General features: G+C 42.0%; 1 long non-coding RNA gene across 1 annotated transcript in view; it reads left to right on the top strand.

Annotated features, from left to right (window-relative positions):
• Positions 1-12,079, top strand: part of LOC128848870 (uncharacterized) — a 92,617-nt gene that overhangs the window by 48,037 nt on the left and 32,501 nt on the right. Inside the window, exon 3 of the long non-coding RNA XR_008447116.1 lies at positions 9,609-9,747. This is a non-coding gene — a long non-coding RNA (uncharacterized LOC128848870). The remainder of the gene's footprint in view (positions 1-9,608; positions 9,748-12,079) is intronic.

The following is a 12,079-nucleotide window of genomic DNA, read 5'->3' as shown; positions in this document are numbered from 1 at the left end:
TTAGTTGCTGAAGAAATTTACAAATAATCTGAATAATGAGTAGATTTGAGAAATATTCCCAAATAATGCCTAAATTAGAAAAATTTGGAATAGGTTTATGAACAAAGAAGAACTTGTGACAAATGATTTAAGCCTATTTACAGTTCCAACAGTTTCTATTCATAATGGGCCACATTCAGACTTCATTTAAATAGCAGCAAAGGTAGTCAAGTTTTACCCACTTAAATCAAGTTTGAATTTAGCGTAACTGTTTTAAGGATCTGATCCAAAGCCTACTGAAATCAATGGGAACTTGTCCACTGATTTCAATAGGCATTGGATCAAGCCCTAACTGCATTTTGAATGTAGAAATGAAGAATTTGTCAGGTAAAGATTAGTACTAAATCATCAAGTTAATTTGCCCAGCCCTATCAAAGCTGAAATCAGCAAATCTAATTTCCTGCAAAGGCTTTCGCTATTGTTTACAGATGGAAAGCACATATAGATGTACAACTGGAGAGTTATCTGGCCTCAAAACACTGTTGATTGTTTGACTCAGGAGCGTAATAAAACTGTCAGCCAAACTCTACCACTGGACAAAAAATTATCTGTACTCCATGACAGGGGCTTGTCGGTGATTTGCAGTGTGAACTCCTGGGGGCCTAATAATCATAAAATAGCTCGATTTTTTTTTTCACAGCTATTAGGAGACAAAAATGGGATGTATTTTAGTGCTGGTAATCACAATATTACTATACATTTTTAAGACATCTCCTGACTCCACTGCTGTCTGGATGCACTGCCCAACCACAGCTCTCCAGCCCAGCCCTGCCTCTGCTCATAGAACCTGGAGCGAATCCCACAGAGACTGGTCCTCCTCTCCCAACCCTGGTCAGCTCTGTGGAGCAGCCCCGCAGCTGCATATCTCCTTCTCCAGCTCAGATGCTGAGTCCACTATCATCACCACCACCATTTCCCCCCGCCCCACCCCCAGCATGTAAGGCTCTCTACACTCTGAGCTAGGGCTGTGATTCCCCTGCTCATGTCCACAAATCACATTAGATCTCATAGAGCCTGTGTGAGCATAATAGCCATGGTAACACACGTAGCAGTTGCAGAGGTGTGGCTAAGCCATGCTGAGTACAAACCTGCCTGAAACCAGTGGGTATGTACTTGGCATGGCCCAGGTGTTCCTCAGCTGCTGCTACTACGCTACAGTAGCTCCATGAGAGCTCCTGTGACTATGTGCACCCAGGCAGGGGAATCACACCCTAGTTAGCTCAAAGTGTAGACATAGCCCATAACAGAGGGCAGTGGGGGGGAAGATGTCAAGAGGAGGTAGAGTCCCCCAGGGTCCATATTTAGGGGCAGGCTCTCCCTAGCTGACTGACAGAGCCAGGTGAATAACTGATCTTTTAGTTCCGTGGCACCTCTGGAAAATAAAAAAACCACCCCATGGTTTGGGGTCAAACAACATGTTTTGTGTGAGCCTGAAACAAAATGTTCTGTTTTAGTTTCCTGCTTTTTTAATAGTTTAAAAGAAAATTGAAGGAAGTTTGAAGGAAAAAGTTGTTTTGAACTGAAAAATTGAACAATTTCAGTTCAAAAATGTCAAATTGAACTGTTTTGATTTTTTTCACAATTTTTTAGTTTATTTTAAACTGAAATAATTCAGTTAAATCAACGTGAGTTTGTGAAATGTTTCAGTCAACTCAAATCTACATTTTTGATCATCATCATCATCATCATCAAAAAAAAGTTTCAATCCAAAAATTTCACCCAGCCCTACTGACAAGAAAACCATGATAGAGTTCAGTGTCCTCCCAAACTACCGAGCACTGTAGCTGCCAGCAAGCTAGGGGACACACTGGGCCAAAGAAACTCCTCTCTAAGGGAAATATGCTGGAGGAGAGGGCAGCCGTCCCCACACCAACAACCTCAAAATCCCCACCTATAGCATCTCTTCTGGGAGAGACTCACCCCAAGCACCCAAGCTGCCTTCTCTTAACCTCAGAGAGCTCAGCTGTTCAGGGTGGAGGGAGAGGTGGAAAGAGAGTGATGGTGATCCATAGACAGCAAGCCAAAGAGGGCGGCAAGCCTATTGATTCACACCATCTCTTGCACAGTCATCATCCTCAGGACTGATCAAACTGGAGTGGACCCCCCAGCCACTTGGATATTTATGATATTGGGCACCAATATAAGAACCAACCTAAATACACTGGGAGCAAAGGGCCTCTGCACTCCTGCAGATTGGGCCTATTTGAATGTTATCAGATATCTGATAGTTTAAAACAACAAATGAGTCTCATTATTTCAATATGCCCTTAGAGTCTTATTTGCTGTGTTTGAATCCCTAAATCTAGAGCACTAGAAGAATCTTGTAAGTCTAAAGCCTCAGTATTTGTTTACGTGAACTCAGCAGTTCATTGGTAATATCAAATAAAGCGCTGTGTGGTCGAATGCTTGCATTCTCAGCGGCCAGAGTACATGGGGTCTATGTAGTGCTTTAATTTTTGTCTTTATTATTATTTAGATTGCAGTAGTCACCTACATTACGCTAAAGGTCAAAATTTCGAAAGCAACCAAGTGACTTAGGAGCCTAAAATCCCATTAAAAATGACTTAGGAGCACTCACGAGCCCAAGTGCTTTCCAAACACACATGAAGGTTGGTCGATGCAAGGAACTTACGTTGGTATAACTCCATCGCTCAGGGGTGTGGGAAATCCGTGCTCCTGAGTGACGTCGATACACTGACCTAACCCCAGTATAGACAGCGCTGTCAACGGGGGAGCTTCTGGGAAAGGTGGATTACCTACGCCAATGGGAGAAACCGGCCTGTCGGCTTCACTGATGCGCTACAGCAGCACAGCTGCATCGCTGAAGGTGTAGAAAAGCCCGAAGACTTTGCTGCCCTGAGCAGTGTAAACACATATAATGAATATTCATCAGTAATGTACCTGCCACAGTATAATATACAAAATACAGACAGTTTCTGGCCTGCAGAATGTAACCCAAGCAAGACAGACACACAGTGTAGACAGGAGGCATTGGGAAGCCCAAAAGAAGGAATCCCTAGGATGGCTTATTTATTATGTCCTGCTGTGTATTTATTTTCTCCCTCTTTATGCCTCTAAGCACTGCTCAAAAACAAAACACTCCCTACCCCCAAAAAACAGTGACAATGATATCAATGATAACAGGAACACTACTTAGATTGCAGATATCTTCAGTTACACACATTAACTAATTTGTTAGTCTCTAAGGTGCCACAAGTACTCCTGTTCTTATTGCGGATACAGACTAACACGGCTGCTACTCTGAAACCTGACATTAACTAATGACGCCTCACAACATCCGGGTGTGCTGGAGCCCTTTAAATCCTCATTTTTTCCTTTGACCAGGCAGCTTAGGGGGTGAGACAAACACCTTCAAAGAGGCAGACCCCAGAGATGTCAGCTGTGATTCATTAATGTTGTATGTACGGAGGCATAATCAAACCAAGAAGAGCGGAGTGACTTTCCACAAGAGCAACAGCCCTAAAATGAGACTCCTTGTTGAAATAGCCAAGCTCCCTGTGCAGATTGCTGCTATATTTTATACTATCAGCAGAGCTCGGGGCATCCAGGCAAGCCCCATCCGCCCCCTCTTTCGCTTCCATTTAGCCACAGCTCTGGAGGTTTAATTGCACATTCTTTTCAAATGACAGGTTTACCTTTCCTTTGCCAATGCTGCACATACTATAGGTACATTGCTCCCTACAAAGAGGGGTCTCAGTTAAGGAGGAATGGCAACGTGGAAAGATATATTCCCTTTTAAAGAACTAATCTGGATGGCTTTCAGGTACTTAGAAATAAGCCAGAGACTTTGGTGCAGGGGAAATTTAGGCTCAGTAATAAGTGAATTTCAATTTAATTGCTTCTTTAAAAAAAAAATTACGGATGGATTTCTAAACACAGCAGGAAAGACACAGCCTGCATGACTCACTTTGGCTGCAGGAATGAGGCACAAAGTTTATTAGCAGACTGATAATGTGCCCATTTCTTTATCTGCAAATGTTGAACTTATTTGATATGCATTGCTGGATCTGTTGGGAGTCTAGTCACAGATTCCCGTCTAGTGCTAATTGCACATGCTACTCTTGATGTTGTTCCCAGTGAAGAAATGGCTGAGAAGTCCACCCTGGATTGCGCACAAAGTCCATGATAGAGGAGAAATATAGCAATAGGAACCTGCGTATAGATTAATGTACAGAGCCATGCCAATGCCATTGTTTGGTTTACACCCAGCTCTAGGGCTGTGCTTCGCCCAATCTTTGGTTTTGCACAAGTTTCATTATGTTCAAACTGGCAGGCTTGGTTTGTGTGGGTTTGAGGTTCACACCTACTGAGCTTTGCTTGGGGGTTCAGATTAATGTGAACGCAAAAGCTCCCAGCTAATCTCAGAGTGAACCCAGAAGCACCTCACTTGGACTTCAGTGGCCTTGAGATCAGGCCCTTCTGTAAATGACACCAGTGACTTTTGCCTCACTTGTGCCCTCTGAATCGATTCCCCATTACATTGAAGACAGGTGTCAAGGTTCCTCCTTCACATACTTTAGGGTAACTTCATGGGTCCTGAAGGCTTGTAACACTGAGCCTCCCTCTCCTATGAACTTGGCAGTGGCCAGCAGGCCACGCTTTGCCATCTTTCATCCTGGGTGCAGCCATGTAGGAAACAACCGTACTGACACACAGCAGGCAGACCGAGCACTCGCCCTGCCAGACGGGCAGCAGGGGAAAGGATTTAGGCTCCCTCCTGTATTAAACATTTGAGTTCAGGAGTGCTGGTAAGAGATTGGACTTCATTTACTGGCCCCATCACCTTAGTAACCCTGTTACGTGACACTGACTCCAGTGGCTATCATCATACCTCCCCTGCAATGAGCAGCTCTGCACCAGCACAGTGCGGGCCTGTGGTTAAATGCTGCAATCTGGCCCTATGTATGTAATACTCTGTACTTTAGGTATGTGGTACAGTAACTTGAGCAATCCAAATAATGTGCATTTAGTCATATAGCCTTACAAATTAGGATCACACTTTAATGCAGTTATTCATTTTCTCCTGCGTCTTAAAAATATACTAAATCTATCACTGGAGTGCAGTGTTTCCAGACTCCTCAGTGTTGAGGGAAAATTTGCATTGGATACGGAAAGTTACTTTGCACCCAGGGACATTTCAAAAGAGTGTTTTGTGTGCAGAATTTTTATTTAATGTAAGGATAGATTGTAAAATATGCATTCTACATTAAATGCCTGGTGCCAGGATCGTTTTAGTGAAAAATCTCACATTTGCAAATAGCTAATTTAGTTCTTTGTCTCTTATAACTTTTTTTTCCCTGCATGCATTCTTATCTTTGAGTGAGTACACTGATCGTATTTCATTGCTTTGGGCTGATAGGAAACTGAAGGAAACTGTGCTTACAGATTTGCTGCTAGATGTTTTTAAAAATTACAGTTGTATTCAACCAAATATTCAAAAAGCAGAGTAAATATTTCTGAAGAATCGTTGTCAGTTGAATATGAGGCGTTAATGTTTGTTGGCTTGCTCCTCTGTGATCTGCAAAGAAGGTTAGGAAATATCTTAGGTCTCATCTTTCCTGTTATGATAAATAACTGATCTGTGGTCAGAGCTGTAAAGTTCATAACCTACCCAGAAAAACTTAGGAACAAACCACTTCTTACCACTGCTGCTGCAACATTATGTAAAGTGGAAAACCTATTTTCCTGGGGAGGGGTGCTGCTGAAAGATGATTTCACAAAAAGAGGAAGCCCCTGCTGTTTATCCTGCTTGATCCAAAAGTGCAACATTTCCTGTGGCCAGATCTGCAGTAAAATCAAAGGGGGCAGCCATTTTCTGTGGTCTATTGCTTCCTACAACATATGCATGTGAGAGAGGAAGAAAATTACCATTTATTATAAAACCACCCCGAGTCCTCCTTATCTGATTAATCAATTAAAAACAATGATGCGTTGATAATAACACCACAATGTCCACCTTATTATCTGCTTTTCACATCTGTCTAGATGAAATGTATCAGTAAGACTCCTGCAAACACACAAGTTGATAAAATCTACGCTTGCAGGAGGTCATTCAAATATTCGATTGTGCAAAGCAGATAAATCTTGGATTTTAGAGAATCAGCATGATTGTTTCAAAGCAATCTAAAAATTAAGACCCTGTTAATAATCAATACTTAAAGCCCAATCCTACCATCCTCCTGGCACAAGCAAAACTTCTACTGAACTCACTGGGATTTTTGCATACACAAAGGCTGTGTTAACTTCTTTTTGTGTGTGTTTAATTTTCATGGACAGTGACGGGCAACCTTATAAAAATATAGATAGATCAACTTCAGGATCAGGACTGATAGTAAATGCAAATAGACACAAATGAAAACAGATTGACTTTTTACTGAGTGATAGACAGCCTGTTAGCTTTTATTAAGTATTCACAAGCAATTTCAGCAAGCAAGGTGTGTGCCTGACAGTAGTTGCATTGTTTGAGATCAAGGGTCAGTGTACTGATTAATGCAGAGAACACTCACCAGCCTGGGAGTGCACAAATTTCTCCTCCAAAATACTTGAGGGACTTCATTTAGCTGTATAAAAATATTCGCCCGTTACTTAGGGACATCCAGACTGTGGCAGGTGAGTCTGGAAGGGCATTTTGGCTTTATATATAATGTTACATAAAACTGCATTGAATTAACATTATTAAAGTTGCAAAATCAAGCTCTTAAGGACTAGGAAATGCCAGAATTAAGGTTGTCTGTGTAACTTTAATTCAGCATTCCTTGTGCGTGAGCATTATTATACAGCCTTTAGTTACAAGATCACATACTATTTTTCCACAGGGCCCTCATTCAGGGCACAGGATGGACAGTACTTACTTAATGAGCAGCTAGTCAGTATTTTGTCTTATCCTCATTATTCAATGTATGGCTATAGGCCTTATTTACTGCACACTAGTCAAACCGTGCTCCGAAGACAGAATTATTAATTTCCCCATGGGTGTTTCTATGGCACACATCTCTACAGCAGCTGAGGGTTTCACAAATGTGAATTAATTTATTTTTGCGACTTTCCTGTGAGGTAAAGGTTTGGTATTATCCCTGTTTTACTTTTGGGGTGCTGAGGCACAGAGAAACTAAGATCCAAACCATCCACTAATTTTGGGTGCCCATCTGAGACCCTGAAGACCTGATTTTTCAGAGTACTTGGCATCACATAGTACTTTATATATTCAAGCACAGCTTCTAGTGATGTCAGCTGCAGTTGCAAGTTGTCAGCACCTGAGTTTTAAGTCAGGTATCCAAAAAATAAAGAATAAACTATTAGTGACCACCTATGCCAAGCTGGGTTTAAGTGACTTGCTTGGCATCACATAGGAAATCTGTGGAAGAGGCAGGGATAGAATCAAATTTTCCAGGGCAGCATTCAACTGCCTTAACTCTGAATCCATCCTTTATCTTTCTGCATTCCCTTGCCCCATTCACAACACTCCTTCCCACTTGTGCAACAGGTCCTAAAGACAGCACTCTTCTACACTACTCAATCCTGATTCAGCCCCAGAGTAGATCCATCCTGTGCACTCAATGAGGAAAAATATTATGTAATTAAAGGCTGTATCATAATGCATACGCACAGGGGGCCAAATTAGGGTTGCACAGGCAACTTTAATTCTGGCCCTAATTTTTGCATGCTTGACTTTAAAACTTTAATAACATTATTTTAATGTTGGGTTTTGGGGTGTAACTTTGTAGGTTATTAAAAAAGCAAAATGAAAAACAGAAATTCTATCATATGGGATCATAGTGGGATCCATGTGGTTCCCCAGCAGGGTTGCAACCTTTAGATCCATAGCACAGACCTCTGCCACATGAGCTAATGGAGTAATTGATAGATGATAACAACCTATTACTGGTATATGGATAAGCATGATTTCCAGCCTATTCCTGTCACGGTCATCTCTCTTTTCCAGCCCCAGCTCCTCATCCCAGTCCAATTCTGCTCACCTAGTCAGTCCCCATATCCACTCCCAGACTTCTCATCCCAGTCCCAGTCTCTTTACCCAGCCATTCCTAATTCCTTCCTCCTAGCTCTTTGTCCCCAGTCTCTTTACCGAGCCAGTCATAGTTCCCCGATCCTGGCTCCCTATCCAATTTCTCTCTGTCTCCCATCCTTGCTTTCATTCACCCCCACCCTCCATTCCCTATCCCCACACTGGTTCCTAGTCCAGTCTCCCTCAAAGACTCCTCAATCTCAGTATCCCCACAATCCCAGTTTCTGTGTTCAGCCAGTCCCAGTTCTTCCTCTGTCTCCCAGATCCTCATCAGATCTGTCTCTCTGCTTCCTCCCCTCCTTCCTCTGCCCCACAGATTCTCAGTCCCAAGCTGCTCCCCTGCCAGCTTCTCCTCTGATCTCAGTCCCCCCAGACTTACTGGCTCCCACTCTTTCCTCCCCCAGCTGCCATTCCCAATCTCCTTGCCCAGCTAGTGGCAGTTTCGCCCCGTGTGTTATATTTGTGATAATTCCCACCTGTACTAAGCATTTTTTTCAAGATACAAAAATGCTGTCTAATCTACTTCTAAGCTATATCAGTAGATCCCTACAATGTCTTATGCTGCTCACCAACAGAAGAAGCCATACACAATGAAATATATGGGAGCAGAGTTGTGTTTCTTCTTTGTTTAATACTGCGAGTTGGAATCAAGTCTGGCATGAATTAATAGTTATAAAAAGTCTACATTTGCCCACAGTTACATGCCTGGGGTAGTACAGTTTGCTGCCCTATTCTGAAAGCAGAGAAATAACTGGTCTCTTGGATACTGTGTGACTGACACTTGCTGTACAGCCAAATTAAATACAAAATCAGGTGCAACCAACATCCTTGATAACAAAAAAATGCTCCTCATTTGGCTGTGAAACGTTTTCAAGAAAAGAGGAGTGTGGTCTAATGGTTAGCACAGGAGGCTTGGGGGCAAGGACTCCTGGGTTCTGTTTCTGCCACTGATTCACTATGCGACATTGAGCAAATGCCTCAGTAAAATAGGGGTAGCGATCCTACCTGTCATTCAGGGACATGTGATACTTCATGGATCAGGGCTAGTCTTCACTAGAGGCGCTACATCAGTGCAGCTGCTGGTCGCTGTAGCGTGTCTGGTGAAGATGCTCTATGCTGACGGGAGAGAGCTCTCCCATCAGCATAATAAAGCCACCTCCACAAGAGGCTGTAGCTATGATGATGGGAGAAGCTCTCCTACCAACGTAGCACTGTCCACACTGGTGCTTGGGTCGGTGTAAGTTATGTGGTAGTGTAGACCTGGTCTTAGTATTTGTCAAAGCTGGTTCAGTCAGTGCTACAGAACATGCAGCCACAGGGGTTCTTAAAGGCTGGGGGCCTGATCCAAGGCAGACAGGTTGAAAGGCTAGGGAGATGTAATATCTATGCTCCAATGCCATGTGATGTACAACATGATGTATATAGTGATTATAATAATATTAGCCCACTGAGAATGGATCTTCTTGTTAAATTCAGGGACAGAGGCACATCACAAATGTTTCACTCTCTTCTTTCTGTTTAACAGGAAACCTCTATCTGTTATTGCCGGAACTCCTTCTATAGACACATACTCAGCAGTTCTGGATACATCCCCTCGAACGATCCCGTGGTCTGACTCTCCACCCACTCCCTGCCACCTGGCACAGTAAAGGAATTTGACTCAGGTAGGTGGGGGGAAAGGTTGCATAACCAGGGTTTGATTGTCAGTATCCAGATAGGTATGGAACTGCCTACTTCTTTTGCACACACACAGCTAGTTGCCTGCTTGCAAATGAAAAGTGCATCCCAGTCTAGGCACAAATCCATGACCACTGATTATAGGAATACTTTTCATGCCTATCTGGTCATTCCTTTGCCAGAGCAGCAGTTTCTCTATCTGATGCTTTATCTAGCGTTGCTCTCTGGCTGTTATGGGAGGATAATCCAGAAAAGTTGCTTGAAAACTGAAATTAGTGTGCGAATCATTGCTTAGGAGCAAACAGTGCATACAATTTTGTTTATTTGTAGGTTACAGAGTATGAAAAATAATGTAAGGTGTTTTTATAATCTATACTAGCCAATATGCCAATCGATCCAATCAAAATCCAAATAATCTGTGAAGGAATCTAAGGTCTGATTATTTCTGCTCTCCTTTGCTCTCGATGTTCTTGCTGTAGAAAAATGCTTATAATGGCAATTTTGTGTTACCTATTTTACACTGGTTAAATTATCAGTTGGAAATTAGTCAGAGATTAGGAAACATTATGAGGTTATCAAAAAACTGGCATGTTAAGACAAAATCAGTTAATCTTTAGCCTCACTTAGAGAGAGGAAATGTAATTGCACCATTGAACTGTGTTTTACAGTCATTATCACTTAAAAAGCCCTTCAGATAATTCTATAATTAGCAAGGGATATGTAACAGGGGAAAAAAATCCGACACTGAAGGAACTCTCTCAATGGTTTCATCCAAGAATGGGATTTAGGAGATAGGCCAGTGCAATCTAGTGAAACAAAACTCCACTGAAAGACACAAACCAGAGTTTATTGATATCTTAGAGCAAGAGACACCTGGGCCTTGACTGATTGGCAAGACTTAGACAGCAGCTTGTGCTCGTCTCTAAATAACTGAAACCTGAGTAAACTGTAGTCACAAAATGGTAAACAAGTGTTCATGCTAATCAGACAACAGAGCACAGTTGCTAAGAATAACTTTCATCCCAATTATTTTTTCAGTCAGGTTCACTTAATTAAAACCTACACACTTTTTTGCACATGTTTATGTTTATACAGTACCTGTCACCACTCACTTAAGGTGATAAGAATAAGAATAGAGATTAATTCCTGGTCTCTTTTTGTTTTGATATATAAACAGCTACTAATTTCCCAGTGCATGGCACTTTGTAGAAGTGGCACTTAAATCTTGGGACTATTCACTGGCACTTTGTATTGGTATGGCTGCAGATTTGCTCCAGGGTTTGTAGAATGAATGGGATGTTCTGATGATCTTGTCCTTGTCTAGGAAACTCAAGCAGGTTTCCAAGTGACCAAAATCAAATCTCAGGCTTTGGTTTGATAAAACTTGTCTAAAGAAATAATCAGGGTTGTGATCTAGCATGGTAAGAGGATTGCATGGGATCTCCCCTATCACACGTACCTAGAGATGATTGAAAATTGTCCACCCACATTTTTTCACTGGAATATGGTGGTTTGGAGTAACAGAAATTTTGGCAGAAAAAAAATCTGGTTTTGTAAAAAATTTGGAGTTTTAATTGAAATCTCAAATATATCTATATATACACAGAGAGAGAGAGAGAGAGAAAAAATCCTCTTGTCTAAATTTTTCTTGCAAAAATGTCATTTCCCAACCAGCTCTACTTGTAACATTTAAACCTAGACTAGAAAAACTAGGGAATGTACAATAAGGAACAGCCCTGCACTGGAAGGGAAATGATTTAGCAGCACTTATGCAACCAGTGTGGTGACAAGGTAGTTGTGACCACTACATTTTATGGGATAGGCTTATGGCTTTCCCTTTCCCCTCATACACGTATGGGAGCCCATACTTCCAAAGATAAGAACCTAAATAGGGCATTCACCCCTTTTAGCCAATGCTTAAATTGACATGAAGTTGCATAAATGCCCATTTCAGGTGCCTGTTTGCCAATTTAAAGATCCAGATTTGGGATGGGGAGTGGATGTCCTAATTAGGAAGCTATGTTGGAGAAACTGAGCCATCCCTCCAACACACACACCTGATAAATCCCTGATGTCCCATAGGACCTTATTTTAAACAGACCATTCCCTTGACACACACTCATCAACACCAAGCATCAGCAATTCAAATGTACCATCTCCAACTGCTCTCAGAATGCTGGGGAATCCAGGTTGGCTGGAAAGAAGTTATTTTGTGCTCGTGAAACATTCCATTACAGGGAGGGTGCATTCTCTCCTTTAGTAAATTATGTCCATAAACCCATGCAAAGAATCCCAACCGCATAATAACACAAGCGCGGT

Source organism: Malaclemys terrapin, chromosome 14, assembly GCF_027887155.1.
Source record: "Malaclemys terrapin pileata isolate rMalTer1 chromosome 14, rMalTer1.hap1, whole genome shotgun sequence".
In the NCBI taxonomy this organism is placed as follows: Eukaryota; Metazoa; Chordata; order Testudines; family Emydidae; genus Malaclemys; species Malaclemys terrapin.
Note: the sequence above shows the minus strand (reverse complement) of the source record. Positions and strands in the feature narration are given on the sequence as shown.